Source organism: Procambarus clarkii, chromosome 19 (genome assembly GCF_040958095.1).
Source record: "Procambarus clarkii isolate CNS0578487 chromosome 19, FALCON_Pclarkii_2.0, whole genome shotgun sequence".
NCBI lineage: Eukaryota > Metazoa > Arthropoda > Malacostraca > Decapoda > Cambaridae > Procambarus > Procambarus clarkii.
In genome coordinates this window covers 2,095,448-2,110,615 of record NC_091168.1, presented here as the reverse complement: position 1 = coordinate 2,110,615, position 15,168 = coordinate 2,095,448, and the positions used below count along the sequence as shown (strand labels likewise).

The 15,168-nt window shown below is 43.3% G+C and overlaps 1 protein-coding gene and 1 long non-coding RNA gene across 3 annotated transcripts in view; one reads left to right on the top strand and one right to left on the bottom strand.

Annotated features, from left to right (window-relative positions):
- The first annotated feature begins 916 nt into the window (after positions 1-916).
- Positions 917-15,168, top strand: part of LOC123749294 (uncharacterized) — a 28,884-nt gene continuing 14,632 nt past the window's right edge. The window contains exon 1 of one of the 2 annotated variants that reach the window (XM_045731401.2): positions 917-1,070. The gene's annotated coding sequence lies outside the window, so the exon portion shown is untranslated. The remainder of the gene's footprint in view (positions 1,071-15,168) is intronic. The other variant, XM_069326913.1, reaches the window with a different exon arrangement.
- LOC138366491 (uncharacterized) lies at positions 9,026-10,108 on the bottom strand. The gene is made up of 2 exons (XR_011229133.1): positions 9,348-10,108; positions 9,026-9,260 (listed from the first exon to the last, which is right to left on the bottom strand). It is a non-coding gene; the product is annotated as an uncharacterized lncRNA (long non-coding RNA).

The following is a 15,168-nucleotide window of genomic DNA, read 5'->3' as shown; positions in this document are numbered from 1 at the left end:
TTAGGTGTTTAGGTTCGGTTGGCGATTATTTGCATTTGTAGTACGTGGGTGAAGCATTTATAGCGAAGTGGTTCGAACAAAACTCGTCAGTGAAGCACTTGTTCCGGAAGTGTTCGAACGAAATCAGTTGTGAGTCGTGTATAAACCGTTTTTCATTCATAAACAGGGGGTTTGGCGGGTGCATGGAATCACTTTTGGATCTTTGTTTGGAGGACGGGCTGAGCATTTACAGCGTTGTGGTTCGAACAAAATTCGTCAGCGAAGCATTTATTTTAGAAGTGTTCGGATGTCATCAGTTGTGAGTCGAGGACGGGTTGCTATAAATGCTTCACCCACGTACTACAAATACAAATAATCACCAACAGAACCTAAACACCTAACCTAACCTAAGCCTATATATGCACAATATGCTAATATATTATAATATTAATTTATACTTGATAAAATTCCCGTTTTGAATGAACAGCATGTTAAAATTTATGAATGCATCTGTGGGGTCGACCGCTGGATGTAATGGACTTGAGTCGAGGACGGGTTGTGTATAAACCGTTTTTCATTCATAAACAGGGGGTTAGGCGGGTGCATGGAATCGACTTTGCCCTTTGTTTATGATGATGTGCCGCAACATAGGACAAATGCTCGTTAATACAGCCGCCAAACCCCCTGTCTATGAAGGAAAACGGTTAGACACGACTCACAACTGATGACGTTCGAACATTGCTCAGCTGACGATCTCTGTTCGAATTGCAATTTAATAAATGGTTCACCGATGTACTGTAACTACAAATAACCGCCAAGAGAACCCAACCTATCCTAGTCTACGCCAAACTATACGTTGAAATTTTATATATAATGATACTAATTTTATATGAGAACAAACAATAGTTATTGTTTTTAACTTAAGTGTCTTAAGTGACGACCGCCAGTTGGACCAACTGACCTGAGGACATGTGGGCCGACACTCGGCGCAGTTCGAGGCTCGCGTTACTGGTTGGTGGACATGTATAGTTGTGGACGAGTTCTCCGTCAACAGTTGGCCTCCTCCTTAAAGGCCTTCTCGTATAGTAGAAGTAAGTTGGTGTTGATTGCTCACATCGTGGGTCATCCGGTGTTTACGACCTGTCCTCTAGTTTATTGTAACATGGTTACCCACTGAGTTTGTGTTGTGGCGCTTCACTGTAATTGTTACGCTAATAACTATATTTGATTAGTGAGCTTCCGCACCTGTAAGTGACGAGATTCAGCCGCAGTAACATGACTAGTAAGCTAATGTTCCTTCTGCTGAATGGTATTATTTAAATTTAAATTTTTGCTGGGGGTTTAACTTCTGGCCCGTTGGCAAGCAGACTAAATCCTATGCACATATCTGTTGCTTTTTTTTCCCCGGTCTAAGAATATCGCCGTCAAATCTTACTTTATCAGAAATATCGGCTTGACTAAGAATGAAATTCAGTGAAATATGTAAGAACGTCTTTGGGGACAAAGATGGGTGAATGACACTCATGAACTATCGGATGACTTGCCGACAATTTGGTTTGGTAAATATTTTTCATAAAGTATTAAAGATTGCCTTGATTACAGTATCCCTGTGACTGATGTGGTGAACCTTAGCAGTATGTAATTCCTAAAGTTTATTGTTGACTGTTCTTTAAGATTCGCTACCTGGAACAAAAAGTTCCCAGTAGCACGGGCTATGGTGAGCCCGTAGTGGACCCATTGTAGACGTGGAAGCTATAACTATCTTGATGTCTGAAAAGGAATTTTCGTCTTGTATTATCTGCGGTTACTATTATATAAATATATAATATACTGATTGCTGAATTTGAACCACGTTGCGTGCGTGAAGTGACTTAGATTCATTAATATATAAATGTTTCATTGAATATGACCGCATATTCTGTATTTATTATTTTCTGGTTTAGGGCTTCTATCCCTCTATTTTCTTAGCATCAGGGCTTAATTGAAATAGGATTTCTCCAAAACTCATTTTCGTACTTTTAAGGTGAAGAAAAGAAGTGATTTACTATAGTGTATTACACTTATTTGTATAATTTGCACGACGTTTCGAACCACCATGGTTCATTCTCAAGTGAACAGATCTTACAATACTAGTTGATTTTATACCCGCATTAGGTCAGGTGATAATACAATGAAGGTGAAAACATGGGGGGGATACATAAGGGATAAACATAGGGGCTGCAGAAGGCTTATTGGCCCATACGAGGCATCTCCTATCTAAACACAAAGATTAATCCAGTGTAATTGGCCTGTTATGTTGGACATTGTCTTCTGTGTTGGCATCGATATGTTCTTGTCTTGTCCTTACTCTCATGGTGGGTAGAGTAAATAGTTCCGTGATTTGGGTGTTCATGGTAGGTCGCTCTATTCATATGTGAATTGCCTCAAGAATTTGTAATCTTCTTGAATCTTGGGTTTTGTCTATTATGCAAGTATTCTTGTTCAACATTTCTCTTGTTAGAGTAATGTCATGGGCTTGTCTCATGTGATTCCTAGGGGCACCAGATTGAAGATGGCATGTCAAACGCCTCGTCAGCTTGGTCGACGTCATACCTATGTACTTACATTGAAGGTTACATCCTTCGTGGGGGCAAGTGTACATGTATACAACGCTTGACTGCTGTAGAGGGTTCTCCGTCGGCTTCGGGCTGTTTTTGATGAGGAGTTCGGAAGTCTTCTTGGTTTTGTAGAATATTATCAGGTTTGTTTTGGTTAGGAGTAGTGCTTTTTACTCCTTTACGGATTATTTCTTTCATTATTCTTTCCTCTTTTATATGTTCACTGTGCATGGTTGATTTGTAATATAATTTTATTGGGGGTGTTGTGGTTTCTGTTCTGGGTTCTGAATTATACCAACGGTCCAAGTGTCTTCTTATAGCAGCGTTTATTTCCTCGTTGCTATATCCGTTGTTCACCAATACCCGAGTTACTCTTTCAAACTCTCTACTCACGTTGCTCCATTCAGAGCAGTGAGTAAGCGCTCGACGAATATAAGCATTGAGAACACTAGCTTTGTATCTTTGGGGGCACTCACTTCTACCGTTCAGGCATAATCCTATGTTGGTGGGCTTGGTATATACGTTGGTGCTTAAAGAGTTTCCTGTTTTTGTTATTAGTACATCCAAGAATGGCAGACTGTTATTTTCACTATTTTCATGTGTAAATCGGAGTACTGACTAGGTGTCTTTTTAGGTCAATTAGTTCATCTGAGTCTTTTACTATTACGAATATGTCATCTACATAACGGCAGTATACAGTTGGTTTTTGTCTGCTACTGAAGACCCTATCTTCGATGGTTCCCATATAAAAATTAGCAAATAAAACTCCTAAGGGGGAGCCCATTGCTACTCCGTCTATTTGTAAATACATGTCTCCTTGTGGACTGATGAAAGGGGCTTCCTTTGTACATGCTTCGAGAAGACTTTTAAAGTGTGGCTCAAGTATGTCTAATTTGGGGGTGCTCTCGTCTCTGTATACTCTGTCCAGTATCATTCCTATGGTTGTGTCGACTGGGACGTTGGTAAAAAGGGATTTAGCAAGGAGAGCACCCCCAAATTAGACATACCTGAGCCACACTTGAAAAGTCTTCTCGAAGCATGTACAAAGGAAGCCCCTTTCATCAGTCCACAAGGAGACATGTATTTACAAATAGACGGAGTAGCAATGGGCTCCCCCTTAAGAGTTTTATTTGCTAATTTTTATATGGGAACCATCGAAGATAGGGTCTTCAGTAGCAGACAAAAACCAACTGTATACTGCCGTTATGTAGATGACATATTCGTAATAGTAAAAGACTCAGATGAACTAATTGACCTAAAAAGACGCCTAGAGTCAGTACTCCGATTTACACATGAAAATAGTGAAAATAAGTCTGCCATTCTTGGATGTACTAATAACAAAAACAGGAACCTCTTTAAGCACCAACGTATATACCAAGCCCACCAACATAGGATTATGCCTGAACGGTAGAAGTGAGTGCCCCCAAAGATACAAAGCTAGTGTTCTCAATGCTTATATTCGTCGAGCGCTTACCCACTGCTCTGAATGGAGCAACGTGAGTAGAGAGTTTGAAAGAGTAACTCAGGTATTGGTGAACAACGGATATAGCAACGAGGAAATAAACGCTGCTATAGGAAGACACTTGGACCGTTGGTATAATTCAGAACCCAGAACAGAAACCACAACACCCTCAATAAAATTATATTACAAATCAACCATGCACAGTGAACATATAAAAGAGGAAAGAATAATGAAAGAAATAATCCGTAAAGGAGTAAAAAGCACTACTCCTAACCAAAACATAAACCTGATAATATTCTACAAAACCAAGAAGACTTCCGAACTCCTTATCAAAAACAGCCCGAAGCCGACGGAGAACCCTCTACAGCAGTCAAGCGTTGTATACATGTACACTTGCCCCCACGAAGGATGTAACCTTCAATGTAAGTACATAGGTATGACGTCGACCAAGCTGACGAGGCGTTTGACATGCCATCTTCAATTTGGTGCCCCTAGGAATCACATGAGACAAGCCCATGACATTACTCTAACAAGAGAAATGTTGAACAAGAATACTTGCATAATAGACAAAACCCAAGATTCAAGAAGATTACAAATTCTTGAGGCAATTCACATAAGAATAGAGCGACCTACCATGAACACCCAAATCACGGAACTATTTACTCTACCCACCATGAGAGTAAGGACAATACGAGAACATATCGATGCCAACACAGAAGACAATGTCCAACATAACAGGCCAATTACACTGGATTAATCTGTGTGTTTAGATAGGAGATGCCTCGTATGGGCCAATAAGCCTTCTGCAGCCCCTATGTTTATCCCTTATGTAGTCCCCTATGTTTTCACCTTCATTGTATTATCACCTGACCTAATGCGGGTATAAAATAAACTAGTATTGTAAGCTCTGTTCACTTGAGATTGAACCATGGAGGTTCGAAACGTCGTGCAAATTATACAAATAAGTGTAATACACTCTATAGTAAATCACTTCTTTTCTTCACCTTAAAAGTACGAAAATGAGTTTTGGAGAACTCCTATTTCAATTAAGCCCTGATGCTAAGAAAATAGTTAGAGGGATAGAAGCCCTAAACCAGAAAATAATAAATACAGAATATGCGGTCATATTCAATGAAACATGTTTGAAAGAAAACCTGCTGCCAGTATACACTAATATATAAATGTAGATACACATTTTACTTTATTAATGAACTTCGAAATATATTTAAGCATAATGTTTATAGTAGACTTTGCACCTTTTACCAAAGTGTCCATGAAGAACCTGAAGGGAAGCTGTTGGGTAGCTCTTCAAACTAAAAGGGTAATTTACTATGTTACGGAACCAACAACGCCTTGTCCGGTAAGCTTAAGTTAAACTGCTTAAATTTGTTTCAGAGTACATTAGACTTCTATGGTGAAAGGCAAGTTGCCTTTAATGTAGTAATTGCATATTAACCCATGCAATAGTTTGGTTTAAGCGGACATAATCTTCAAATATACAATAACTGAAAACTAGTTAGATTTCAAAAATTTTCAACTAGTTTATGTAAAGGGCTTAATTTGGTCAGTATCGGCATCGTAGCATAAATGGGGAGAAACAATATTTACTAGTGTCAACAATTTACCGAAATGTTAAAAAATTAACATCAAACAAGTGTCGACTGAAATCTTTACTATCGGCTATCAAAATAGCATATAATAAATATATTTAGTTGTATCCCAAAAATTCAATATTTTCCTTGTTTATCGAATGATTTGCATGAAACTTGTACACCTGACTGCACGTAAACCTATCTCTAAGGATGCCAATTTTGAAGGAAATTAGTTATCAACCCCGGCCACGGATGGCAGCACCTTAGACTTCGTTTTTTAATTTCTATTAAAGTAATATAAACGTAACATTTACTTCCCTCTTTTATTCAATTTACATGAAACTTACCTTGTGTAGTTTCTCTACAGTCTGCAAGAAGCGTTTTTTTCTAAAGTTCATTTAATAATTTTATAAATAGTAATAAACATACTTGTAAAAAATTTTAGGAACTTGGACTACTTGTAATAGTTTTTACTAAACATCTTTTGGAGAATAGTCCTGGATACTTTATTATATGCTAATGTGATAGTGCCATAGAAATTTTCATTTCACACTTGTGGTTGTAGATCCTTCCGTGATGTCGCCTCGTCGTAGTGAGAGGCTTGCGTACTAGGGACATGAGAGGTTTGCCTTTGGCCCCCCTCTCCTGCCCCTCTTTGGGTGGTGTACATGCAGAAAGTCGTACCGTAGGGGCCTTGTGAGCCATCGGACCACTCGCTGGAGGGGGTCGCTCGTGAGGGGCCGTCCTGAGTGGATGGTTGGGGTTCAAGGCTGGGGCGATAGGGGGGAATGGGGTCTTGGCACCAATGTGGGAGAATGAACGATGGAGTAGGACTTCCATTTTGAAAAGGGGAGCACTGCTTGGGACGACGCCCCCTTCCTGCACTGGCCCTCGCTCCACCTCCCTGACTTGGTAGGTGGTATCCCTTGGGTTCAGGCCCCAAACGTATAGTGACTAATGCATGGCTGACGACATGACTTCTCTTAACCAGGCTAAAGGGGTGGGCGACCAGGTCCCTGGGTCAGACTGTGGTGGAAGACCAGGCTCTGTAGCCCCTGCTTAATAGGGCTCAGACTGAATTATTCTTCCTTCTCCCCCACCCCTTTTCCTCTTCTATGGTAGGGTTGAGCTCTAAGCTCCCTATGGTGACAGTCTCGTCCCTTAGCACGGCTCCATCTCTCGGTGACTACTGCGCCTTATGACCCCTCACTAGGGGTTCTCATCGTTGTCCCCGCCACGGCCGCTCTCGCACGTTTTTCCCATACTAATTCGTACCACGCCTTGCTTGATCCTGCTACATACAATAAGTACTTTGACTTCCATCAGTTGGATTCTTCTCCTCCTGAGGATTTCTCCCTCCATAGGCATCTTGTTGATTCGGTAATTACCTCTGTTATTTTTTAGCCCCACCCATCTTGGCATGTGTCGCTGCTCCTCAAGATGCAGCCACCCGCTTGGCCGCTTTGTTCTGCATTGGGAGACCCCTGTTTGGGTCTCCTAGAACGCTCGGTTAAATGCCAGTGTTGGCACTGTTCTTCTACCACACCATGTTGCGACCGGTATTAGGCACCTGAAGTACTGCCACGAGGATATTAAACATATCCTCGAGGCACTAGGCCATTCTGTTCTCCAGGTAGACGTTCACTCGACCCCCCTCTTGGCCGTCCCAGTCTGCCCCTTTGGGTTGTGAAGATTACCTTTGATGGTCGGACACTTCGCCCGCTGTTACTCTTGTTGGTGCCAGATGCTCCGTTCAAGAGTACATTCCCTCTCATCGGCTTTGAAATAAGTGCTGGAAGTTCGGACATGATGCCTTCTGATGCTCCAGTACTGTCTCGTCCTCATGTGTGGGGGCGAGGGTCACTCTAAGTTGGCGTGCACTTCTCCCCAGGCCCGCTGCTTCAATTGCATTGAAGCCCACCCCACCCTACCTTCTCCTGTGCGTGTATACATTTCGAACTTAAGGCAGCCATCCTCAACTTGAAGCACCGGGAACGTTTGTATTTTCCCGAAACGAGGCGCTAAGTTCGCCGTCTCCCCCACTCTTGCTGACATCTTATGTGTTGTAATCTTCCTCTCGTCCTTCGCACCTTCCTCAGTCTCGCAAGTTTCCAGGCATTAGACCCGGACACTCCCACCTCCTCCCCTGTTCCTTTACATCCAGAAGGTTCACCAGCTGCTTCTGTCTGGGGGGGGGGGGTTACTTTCTACCAACTGTCATGTCTCCTGTATCTTTCCTAATCTCCCTCCGATCCTCCTTCCCGTTCTTCTCCCCTGTCTCTTGGCTCTCCACGCTGCCTATATATGCGAACTGCTTTCCATCGCTCCCAGCAATCATGTTCCCTCTTTGTCCGTTCACACGCTAGAGGTCTGTTGTCCAGTACGTTGTTGCTGGAATACCTGTCTTGAGTCAGAAGCGAAAGCCTGGCTCGTCTCCCTCCTCCCCAGCGGGAAAGAAGGCTTCACTTTCTTCCTCGCACTCGACCTCTGACTCTATTGCTCCATCCCCTCCCATTTCTGTGGTAGTTTCCCCCCCCCCTGTTCCTGCTATGGTTTCTTTGGCCCCTGCTTCCTTCATGGTTGCTGCCCTTGCCAAGATGTGCTCCCCGGTTTCTGCCCCTCCTGCTGTCATTGACCCTCGGATGTCTCCTCCTACAGACCCTGCTCATCCGCCTCTGGTCTGTTCTCCTGCTTTTACCTTCATCCTTACTCAGTTTACCCATGTCCTCTGACTTTCCTGAGCTTCTTTAACATGTTGTTCCATTTTAACCCTTTGCGTATTCTTTATTCTGTTGCTGTCCTCTCTTTTTGTCGACGTCTATTCTTGAATGGAATATTCGTAGATATTACGCAAATTTCCATGAACTCCCATTTCTGATTTCAGTTTTCCCCTCTTTGTCTCCACGAGCAGATACTTGGTGCTCGTCCTGGTCGCATCCATGGCTATTCAGTAGATTATTTGGTGACAGATAGAGCCACCTATGTAGGGTAATCAGATAAGAAAATCAGAAGCGGGGAGCCACATAGTGCCACTCCATATTAGGTCACCCAAGGTGTGAGTGGTAGCAGTCGAAAAAACAGTGAAGATAGGTATCTATTATGTGCCACTATGATCATGTTCATTTATACAGTAAAGTATGACAATATATTTAAGTAAAAATGAATTTATTTGTATAATAAACACTCGTGGGTGAGTGCCAGTTACGCCCCCACATTCCTCTATGGGGCAGGTGTAAAACAGGTTCCTCCCGGTGAGGGTGGTCGCCCGTACCCTTCCTCGCACCTAATGGCCTTGACTTTACCGTAACAGAGTTCCACACCCAGCGGAGGTTGAGTGGGTCTTATATAGGGGTATTAAATTATAAATCTCCTCCAGGGGTTAAAAAAATCAAAGAATTTATTAATGTTTTATTAGGTAAAAATCACAAATGATGTATAAGAAGTTAATTATGGCCCCTATCCCTCTCCCCCCTCCACCTCCCCTTCCTCATCTGAGTAGAATTCTGACGTCTCCCCATCCGTGGTGAGTGGGGGGAGGTCTTGACCCCCTCCCCCCTCTCTTGGGGGAGTGGGGTGAGTTGGCTGGTTGCCTTTTGGACGACTTTCCTTCTGACTCTCATCTGAAGTGTTCTGGAAAGAGATGGGGAAAATAATTTATAGGACTATATCTTTTATTTGAAAAATATTCTATTTCCTCTAAGAACAGTTAGTACATACCTCTCCCCCTGCAGGAGCGACCTTGTGTCCTCTACAGCAGGCATCATCAATTAGGGTACGTAACAGCATCTTGTTTGGGGCAGACCTTCCTCGTAGAATTACTACTCTACAAATGTGGACAGGTCCTAAGAATTGCACTGGAAAAAAAAAGAAGAGGTAAAATAGAGGTTGAGCAAACTTTCTATTGTGGGAAAAAAAATAAATCTTTACCAGAAAGTGAGGGTAATACTAACCAGGCCCTTCAAGGACTTCAATCTTCCCTGCGTGTGTTTCTGGGGAGACGCCTTCCATTTGTAGGATAAGGGGGATGGGGGTCTTCTAGGGAGGTTGTGGGGTGAGAGGTGTTTTATATGGGGGTAATCCCCCTGTTAGGTGGGTTGCCTAGCTAACAAAAATATTCTCTACACCACCTATAAGAACCAACCCTTACTCCTCTACAAAATGTCCTAACACAGTGATGTTTCATAGGAAAATATCGTCTCGCATAAGCGAGGGCACGTTTATCATTTAATTTTAAACTAACGCTTGAAAATACATTATGTAAGTAATGTACTGTTGAAGGCAACCCCAGGTGACTCACCCTATGGACGAACATGACGCAATACAGTCCACAAGCAAGGGTAAAATCACTCTGGAGTCTGTAGCACATTCCAAACACCTTTGTTATTGTGTTAGTTTTAATAAATCCTTGAAAATAATGTCCATAAGTAACCGCCGACATTGCATAACTATCGAAAAAAAACATTCGATGTTTAACTTTATCAACATAAATAGCTACCCAATGTCCCATAGTTAATCTGCTATGTGATGGTAAAATATTAGTTATGAGAACAATAGGTTTTCTTGATGAGATATTTAAATGTTCTATTTCATCAGCATTATAACAACCTAGGTAGAGTGCTCGATCCCCTAGATTATTTTTTAAATTAATATTTATATCATTACAATTCATTATGTTTTTAAGCTCGCACATCACACAGAACAGTTCTCTGTCCGTCGATGGATAGTACCCCGGTCGTTTCCCCAAACAGTAAAACCAGCCTGTTATATGTAACACCACCGCCAAACTCAAGCTCCATACGCAAGTTGCCAGATTTCTCCACAGGGAGGGAATCCTTTGTTTGAATGGTGGTTAAGTCAAAGGCGAATATCGATCTTCCCTTATTAAAAGTGTCATAGGCTAGAAGTGAATCACGCTCTAAGCCTAATGTCTTCAAAGTTTCGTAATAAAGGCGGGCATAATGATTGTCGAAATCACCACCAATTCGGTAAATTGCATTATTGTTCAAATACATGGCGATATTTTTCAGTTTTGCATTTTCAAAATATAATCCATTACCTTGGTGAAGGCCAGCGAAATAATTCATTGGCACAATTACCATGAATATCCTGTGAGGAATTACTTGCGCCCAAGGCTGATCAATTAAGAGACTAGTTTGATTCCCTGCTAGGACATATGTTTTAGAAATGGTTTTATTGAAAGTATAGCTTATGGGGTCGGGGGATGCTAACAGTGAGCTGTTTAAGGCTAGGTAAGCACTTGGGTAGGGGAACACTCGTGTTACCCACAACGTAGCATAATCCATATGCAGCCGATACTTAGAGCCATCGTCCACACTTGTATTTAGCACCCAAGCATGTGGGGAGAGCTCCAATCTTAGGCGCACATCTATATTATCTAATATGTATTGGTCTAGGGTTGTTACGTCCAATAGTAGGGGAAAACACATTGACAATCCTTTACCTTTTAAATCGGTCATAAATTTTTTATCCTTGGCGGTTGCCCCAGTAAAAAATGTATTAGTAAATTCGTTAGGGATTACACCATCATCACTCCAGTCCCTACGAAAGGCTCCAATCCTCCCCAAGGAAGACATTTTTGATGGAGGCATGGAGGTAATTAATTTAATAAACGACCAATAATTAAAATTAGAATTTGTTTCAACTACCTGCTCTCCTAAAAACACCTGAACACCTTTAAACATGGTATTTGACAACCCATTAACAAATTCCACATGGTCATCCTCTTCCAATTTTGTGGTATCGTCATCTTTCGTTAAAGATACCTTAAAATCTATAACAATATTAGCTAAATCTAAGAAGGCGCCCTGGGTTCCGGGGATGCAGAATTCTAAGTAATTATCCCGCAAACGTTGATTAATAGGTAGGTTAACAGGTAGAATGTCTATTTGCTGTGTGGAGGCAATTGAACTCTCCACATTACGTATTCTGTTACTTCTAGGAAATTGGTCAATAATACTGGAAGTATAATATTCTACAGGGATTTTCAACCCAGCTCCACTAGCCTCCGCCATGATCTCCTCCGAAAGGTGAAGTATGACTGCTTACTGTAGTGAAAATACATCATTTTTATACCCAAGGGCTCGTTTACATTTATTATTTTTATTTTTTCTTCTCCTAGAGAGTCTTTTAATTTTCCCGCCTGCTACCAATTTCTTCCCCACAGTCTTAAGAGCATCAATACCGTGAGTTCTCAGAGCGCTCTTTACATCCCGTCTACCACTGGTTAAATCACCAAGAACATTTTTCCCAAAATCGATAGCAGTCGGCGTTACAGTTTTCATGAAAAATGGTATGGCTCGTCGAGCCAAGCCGGCTAAGGTCCCAAAAAAACCACCACCAGATCTGAGATAAGGCGCTTGGAATGTGCGTATGTCATTCATCGCTCCCCCCCTCACCCCGTATCTCCCAGAGAGGGGGGAGAAGATCTCCCCATACTCCTTCTGGGAGGGTGTGTGGAAAGGTACTCGCATCCCGACTCCTCTTCTTATAATAACCGATGATGTGGGTAAACACTTCTATATTTATATTTATATAGATTATATTGTTATACCTTAGGGCGGAGGTGTAAGACTACCGTAACCGACCTCCCATCTTCAAAACTAACCTTTCGCCCAAACTGATCTGTTATCTTAATGCTCACCTTCTCCAACGTGTTAGTATTTAATGTCTTGTACACTAGGGGATGAGCCCCTCTAGAATAAGAGTCATGATAATTGATTGCATCTAAGATATTTACAATTTGTCCCCCGTAACGATCCGGCTCGATGACGTCACTATAAATGAGTAAATAGTCACAACCTCCGTCATTGTCTGGGGGGAATGAGGCCACGATCTTTGAGGCTGCTGTAATGTCATCTGATTTTGCCTGATAAATGGTGTATTTGCGACTGCTGTCAAAACCAAGTACATTAGCTATTCTGTGTTTAAATTGAAGACTAAGAGAATATAAGGAACCAGTGCCTTCATTGTTAAGTGTAGAGGATAGTAACACTCGCTCTAAGGATTGATCATAGGTGAGGATTGGTTCTCTTTCTGAGAAGTATATTTTGAAATCACCTCGGAAGCTAAGCTTCATGTCGGTGATTATTTGTCGGCTAAGCTCACTCGTGATGAATGTGATGTTTCTGGATAATATGTTGGTTTTGGGGGTGAAGGTGTAGATGAGATGTTCTGGGCTTTTAGAAAGAGTTCCTCGCTTAAAAGTAGCATAGACGTCTATACCAGACTCCCCCTCATCCTTGATGATAGCGTTAATTCGTCTGGGTAGGAGTATGTTGACTAAGGCCACTTCATGTTTAATGGAAGGGTTTAAATGTAGAGTGGGGATGGTGTTTGTAAATGCTGAACTTGTGTTGTTGTATATATCTTCTTGGTCGAGGCTAGTGAGGTATATGTAGTGTTCCTCGTCCATTGTTAAGTTATGTACTGACTGGGGTGGGAATAAAACATCATTACTTATATTTTATTTTATTAATCTACTAAGGAAATATTACTTTTAAAAGAACTACAACAGGGGCAACTACATTTTGTTCCCCCATAACAAATTACATATAAAGAGCAGCAGCTGTTGGTACTGCTGTCGTCCGCTGCTGCCGCTGCTGCTGGGGGAGCTGTTGGTACCACTGACACCGCTGCCACCGCTGACGGTACTGCTGCTGCTGCTGCTGCTACCACCGCTGGAACCGTTGTAGTTGGTGGTACTGCTGCCGCTACCGTTACCGCTGCCGGCGATGATGGTACTGTTGCTGCCGCTGTCACCGCCGGAACTGCTGTAGTTGGTGGTACCGTTGCCGCTACCACTACCGCTGACAACACTGTCACCATCGTCGGTGGACCTGCTACTGCTACCACCACCGAAGCTGTTGTAGATGGAGGTACTGCTGTTGCTGCTGCTGCTGCTGCTGCTGTTACTGACTGTGGTGGTGCTGGCACGTCTTCTTTGAGCGTTGATGGTTACAGCTTTCGTTGTTTTTTCGGTGATGAGGATAACAGGAATATTTCCTGTGACTCTCCATCGAGGATGGTGTCAATACGATGATTTGAGAGGGGGTCGAAGTCAATAGTGGTTTCGATCCGTCGTTTGGCCGTGCCAGATGTTGTGGGTGGGGGTGGAGCAGCGCTGGAGGTGGATGAGTACTCTTGTAGGTGTCTCTTCTTCCTGGGGGTGGCTGGTGGTGCTGGTGGTGTAGAACGAGAAGAGCTTCCTGGGGTGGTGGCACCCTCCCCCACCACTGCATCTAGGGTGATAGTTTTACTATCACCCTCTCCCCTGGGATCATCATTCGGGAGGGGTACCATCGATGGGGTGACGGTAGAGGGACGTTTGAGGATTACCAGCTCCTTGTTATGCTTGGCCAGCTCAGCGTTGAGGGAAATGAGCATGGGCCCGACGTCCTTGTGCCAGTTGTCCATGCCATCACGGGAGGCCCCCAGGCCATGGGGTACCACCAACCGAAACATGGTTGGAGTTCTTACCATGAGATTGCCAACCTTTGTTAGGGCTGTTTTCAGCCAATACAGCCTATTCTTGGCAGTATCCAGGGTGACATTGGTGATGTAGTGGATGTCGGAGGAAGACTGCACTTGCTCCTGAGCTATAGGGTTGGACTCGAAGGGTGCTCCTGCGCCGAAAGCGGAAATTAGCGCCACGATGGTGGGGCGGAAGAACAAGACTGGCTCTTCGACAATGTCTTGACCGTCGGAGGGTAGGGGAGCTATCTTCACCTCGATGTCACCCGGGGTAGACCGGTAACGTATTGTGGCCCTGTTGACACGAGTCAGTCCTTCACGTTCCACACGGGCATAGTTGTAACATTTCCAAATTACACTTGCCAGTCCATAGGGACGCACAACAGCAGCGGGGAGATCGTAAACGATCACATCACCGACCCCAAAGGCGTGGGTGTCGGTGATGTCGCTGTCTATTGACTTAATGGACGATAAAGCCATGGCGGAGGGGCGGTTGAGAGGAACGGGGTAGAGTCGTCGTCAACTATGGTGACCGAGGGTGACGGTGGAGGCCTTTAAATACACCTGTGTCCCCCACCTGGAGGGGGAGGGATGTATGGGGTGTGGAGTAGAGGCTGCCTTCCCTACCTTAAAAGTCCATACACACTCCGTCCAGTCTCGAAGGCTGTAATCTGGTCTCGATGTTGGAAGGTTAATTTTTCCATTTGCCATATCTCCGTCTGGATTTCCTGGGATGAATATTCTTCATAACGTTTCACCGTCTCTCCAAATGACTTAAAAAACCGTTCTGGAGGGGCACTCAACACAAGACGGTCATAACAATCCCACAATGCATATATCAATCTACATTTGTGTTCGACATACTTGTAGTACCGCTGAGTAGCAACCAACTTCTTTAATAAGGGAGATTTGTCTTCTGGGGGTGTAGCTGGGGGAGGAGTGGGTCTAGAAGCTTGCTCCATGGTGGATATGCAACTGAATATGGTGGTCTTTAAGATGGTCTTCATATAGGTCTTCAATACGGCTCCCAATGGGGTCTCCTATGGAT